This window comes from Nannospalax galili, unplaced genomic scaffold (genome assembly GCF_000622305.1).
Source record: "Nannospalax galili isolate Female #2095 unplaced genomic scaffold, S.galili_v1.0 scaffold667, whole genome shotgun sequence".
Taxonomy (NCBI): Eukaryota; Metazoa; Chordata; class Mammalia; order Rodentia; family Spalacidae; genus Nannospalax; species Nannospalax galili.
The window spans coordinates 1,479,817-1,485,376 of NW_008358387.1; positions in this window are offsets into that span (position 1 = coordinate 1,479,817).

The window sequence follows — 5,560 nt, forward strand, 5'->3', positions numbered from 1 at the left end:
TCTCCCTCCCTTCCTTTCTGACAGCATCTTACATAGCCCAGGCTGATCTCTAGGCAGCTGTGAATGACCTTGAACTTTTTTTGAGAAAGGGTTTTCCTGTAGTCCCATTTGGCTTGGCACTTGCTATGTAGGCCAGACTGGCCTCCATCTTACAGAGTTCTGCCTGCCTCTGCCACCCAAGTGCTGGGATTAAAGGCATGCACCACCACACTGCTGCACAAGACTTTGAACTTCTGATCTTCCTTCCTTCACCTCCTGAGTGCTGAGATTACAGGTATGCACCACAACCAGTTTATACAGTACTGGGAACAGAACCCCTACCTCCATGCATACTAGGCAGGCTGCCAACTGAGTTCATCCCCCATCCAGGATCTTTCCCCAGTACATTGGGAGGTTTCTTTCTCATGACTGGTGACCAAGGATTGGGAAGGAAAACTGCCAGTTTACCCAAATGAAATCTGTCGCTTAAGTTGAAGTCCTCGAGATACTATTGAACTCAGAGTGGCAATCTGTATTAACTGGTTAGCTGTGATGGAGCACCATAGATAAGCAGGCACTAAAGATTCAGAAACTCAAAAGTGAAAATGGGAACTGCACAGAAACCTGAGTCAGCTGACAGGAAAATCTGCTGATTTCTGTAGGAGGTGAAAGAAAGTGGCATTTTTCCCTGACATAACTTCAAGGCAAAGTTTTGCTGTGACAATATCTATCAAACTTATGAATTTGCTTGCCAGGAATGGCTACTGAGGTTAAATGGAAGAATTCTTGGGTGTGGTAAGGAGGATTCTGAAGCAGTACACAGGTTCAGGCAGAAATAGAGCTATGGTTAATGACTGACTCAAACTTGCTTATGTCATAGAGATGGAGTGTGGACATGGACATCTTCCATGCTGATAGAGATGGCACATGGTCATGGACATCTTCCAGGCTGATAGAGATGGAACATGGTCAGGAACATCTTCCATGCTGATAGAGATGGAACATGATCATGGACATCTTCCACGCTGATAGAGATGGAACGTGGTCATGGACATCTTCCATGCTGATTCCTTAGGGACTCAAGACTCTTATTCCAAAGTATTTATCCCATGAAACAATTATACCAAAAGAAAAAAGATGTTCTCAGTTCTGTTTACTATATAGTAGTAATTTGTCTACAGCAGGAAGTGGTCATTGTCAGAATGAAATTCTTGATCATGAAGACCATGCAGAAACAAGGAAAAATGTCAAGTAAAAAGAAAATATTGGGGTTGGGGATTTAGCTTAGTGGTAGAGTACTTGCCTAGCAGGCACAAGGCCCTGGGTTCAGTCCTCAGCTCTGAAAAAAAAAGACAAAAAGAAAATAGATATAGATATAGATATAACAGATCCCCCCCACGCATGCATGTTTGTGTGCATTTAGAGACCATCTTTTTGAGGTTCATAGGCATATAGAACCCTCTTCCTATTGCACAGTACATGCACAACAAATACTTCTTGGCCATTTTTTCCCTAGCTTTATATATTTTTTACAATAAAAAGAGCTTCCCAAAGAAGGAATAAAGACTAAAACATAAACACACAAGTTATCAAAAGTCAATGTGCTGGTTTTCCCTCCCAGAAATGACACTTCTGCTTTCTCTAGATGGCCCCACATCACACTCAGGCTTATTTTAAGATCCAGCCACCATAAAGATGCAAGCTTTCATTCCATTCCTTTGGGTGGTTGGACTTAACAACTTAGACTTCGCTGGCCAACCTTGTGTCCAGATGGCAAGGCTTGGACTTCTGACATTCTGAATAACACCCTGGTTTATTGTCTCAGTATGTTTTCTGGTGCTATGATAAAACACTGATCAAAACCAACTTTGGGAGGAAAGGGTTTATTTTATTTTAGTTTATAGTTCATTGTTGAAGTCAAGGCAGGAGCTTGAGGTAGGAATTGAAGCAGAGACAATGAAGGAAAGCTCTTTACTGGCTTGCTCACCCTGGCTTGTTCAGTCACTCTCCCTTCCTATATAGCCCAGACTCTCCTGTCCAGGGATGGCATTGCCTACAGTGGTGTGCCTCCTACATCAATTAGGAACCAAGAGACTGCCTCACAGATCTGGCCACAGGAAAGTCATCAGCTGAGGTGCCCTCTTCCCAGGTATTTCTAGTTTGTGTCAAGTTGACAAAACTAATCAGAACATTTCTTTTTCTTACAGAGATTGTTGGCTTTCCATAAAGGAAAGCTAAATGTAATTGGGGATAGCCTTGACAGTATCATAGCTTCTGATGGATCTCAAGGTTCAGATATGACACCTGTGAATATTGCTACCAGGAGTGACTGACAGGTGGAGGCCAGGGTCAAACAAATCTTAGCTACTGATCTTGGAAATGACCCCTGAATGACAAATTACTGTGTAGCATCACCAACTTTAAAACTCTCTACTGTTCCCTAATTCCATTAAACAATATTTTTTTTTTCTTGGAGCCACACAAAGCACCCATAACCCTCCACTAGGAAATTAAAGTTTATTTTCAATTTCCTTGGGCAAGGCAAAGGCAGGGTAAATTAACAGTCTGTAGCTTGTCCGCAACCAGAAAGGCATTGAAAATATGGCAAGGAGTCACAATGTAGGAAAATTGTCCAAAGACAATGCAATATTTAGCTGATGGTAATCTCAGAAGATACGGTTGGAGGACAGCCACTGCATGAACAGACAGCATCTCGGGATACATAGGAGAAAGGAGAGGGGAGACAGTTATTGCAGTCATTTACACCAAGGGAAAAGTCATGTTTCATCGGTCCAGACCACTCTGACATAGTGGCCAATGTAACATGTATCCATTTCACTGGGTCCAAAACAATGCAATCATCACATGCAGTTTACTCCTTGTGAAACAGTAATTTTCTGTCTGTACTTCTCACTTGAATATCTTCTGTTCCTGGTCTTATAAGATAGCAGTAGAATCTGCCCTCATCAAAGAAGCTTCTTTTTGTAACAGATGGAGACTATTACAGAGTTCTAGAACTGCAGAGAAATGCAGAGAATAAGTGTGGTGAAGTGCTTAACCCAAAATGACACATCTGCAACAAATGCAACCTCTACTTATAGAATGAATGCATCCCTCAACTCTCACCAGAGAAGCTTGCTTATGCAAAAGACAGTTATTAACACAGAAAACCACAATTGGCCACTGTACAGAGAACAAGAGGCTGCAGAGTACCTGAATAGGACACTTATTTCAAACCTCTGCTTATTATCCCTGAATAGGATACCAATTTCAAACCTCTGCCTCCCAAGGCTCAGGGATCATTGTGGAAAAGAAAGACTGTAAGAGCCAGAGGGGGTGGATGATAACAAGGAAACAGAGTCTTCCAGACAGCAGGTCATTTACTCACATGAGCTCACAGCAATGGTAACAGCATGGGTAAGTCAAGTCCTATGCAAGCTTAAAGCACACAAAATCCCAGCATAAATGTGGGGAAGTGGGTAAGAAATCCCAGCTCAAATTAAGGAACTTTTGGCAATTGATGGCTGCTGGGGAAAGACAGTGTCTTACACAGATGGGACTCTTGGTGGGTCCAGGGGATGTATTCATATTGAAAGACATCTGGGGACACAAATTATGCTCTATAGGCCATATATACATGTATATATATACATATATATTGGGCTGGGGGTAGTAGGAGAAGGTGCAGATAGGGGAGGAGGACTAAATGCTATCAAACCACATTGTATGAAAATCTCAAAACTTCAATAATTTTTTTTAAAAAAAGCTGGAATCTATGGAAGAGCTAGAAAAAAATATGACTGAGAAAAATGAGCAGAAAGCAACGTTTGGCAGCAGGACCCTTGGCTGGGTAAACACAGAACTGACCTGCCCTTGGGGTTTTCTGCTATTTGCTCACTTTTTAATTTTCTGAGAAGCCATCTTGATCACCAAGACTGGGTGATTGATATGTTCCACCTTACCTACAAGAAGAGAAACAGTGGAAAGAATTGTTCTACTCAGTTTTATAGTAAGAGGTGGGGCTCTAACTCACGAGTGTTCCCCAGTTGAGTCTTCCTCCCAAACAGGAACCATATGGGGATTTGGTTAGCAGAAATATTCAAGAACATCCACTACAGCCTCTTGCTGAATCTTTCCCTTTTTCCATTGTATTATCAAACTATTGAACACAGTCTGGAAAAATTTCAAGCACTTGTCTGATTATCTCCTTCATAAAAAATTATCTGGAAATGGACTTTCTGGATGAAAGGGTAAGAACAATTTTGTATCTGGATGTGCACTGCCAAATTACTTTCTGAAAACTCATATCGGCTCATGATCACTCTTGGAGTGTGCACTTTGTACACCTATTTCCTCTGTTCTTACCTACCTTGGACATGAACACTCTTAGAAGTTTTCAGGTCCACTCTTCTGGATTGAACTCATTTATGAAGCCAGAACCTCATTTAAAGCTTTGGTTCTTTGAAGTCAAATACCCAGTGGCAAAGAGAACCATTCTGTAAATATGTTGTTTATTTTCTTGAGTTTATTTGGGATAATTACTTTCATTGATTTTTCTTCTCCATTAATTTGATTAATTCTGGGGTCTGCTTCTTCTAATATGCTCAAGAGAAGTGATTTCTTTTTCTGTTCTGGGATGATAGTGTCTACAATGAAGGTGTCACCAGAGTTCTCTCTGGGTCTCTTGCACTATCAGGCAAACCATATAACATATCTTTATGTACATTTATTATTATCGTGGGAGAGGAGGGGAGTGATGCCTAGCTCCATGCTGCTCAGGTCCGCATTGCCCAGCTCTGCACTGTGGCTCAGAGCCTGCCATACCAGACTGCTCCCGTGGCATGCCCATAGTTACCACTAGCTTTTGCCCATGCCTCAGGGGTCATCGATCTTGCCCCAGATCTGTAAGTGCCAGGCCATTCTGTTCTTGAGTAGGCCTGGCTGCTGCATGATCCCCATGCCTGCTGCCACGCGTTCCTGGTGGCTTGTGCCTTCTGTCCCAAGATGGTGCCACAAGCCTCTCCTTCTGTGGCTAACTCTCCACAGTCAATTCTCTGCAGCAGGCCTTGCTCCTTGAAGGAACCAGGACCCCTGGGGAACACACTCCACCCCTTTCCTCCACTCTTACAATATTTCCACCAATCTTCCACTAAGGTCCCTGAGCCTTGGAGGGGGTGACAGCTGTGGAGTGATCTCTCTTGTATCATGGTGAGATAGTGACTTCTTGGGCCTCCCCATTATTTGTCTTTAAGCCGTGGCCATTGATCTATCTCAGTGATGTTTCTTCTACTATAAAGAAAAATGGAAGGATGTAGACACCTTTAAACAAACATGAATGTAAATACACGTCTAGAAGATATCCCAGTAGGTGTACTAAATTTATTAAACAGTATACATGTAATGGCTTCCCCTCTAGAACCTATAACCTTTCTCAACTCAGGGGGTTGGCCTGGTCTACAGCACCAGATATGTGTTCCACCCCTAGGAATGGGCCTAATACAATTAGAAATTTGTTGGTTATATGTTAGTCAAGCATTTATTGCACCTACAGGCATTGCTTGGCATGTCAGTATTGTGCACC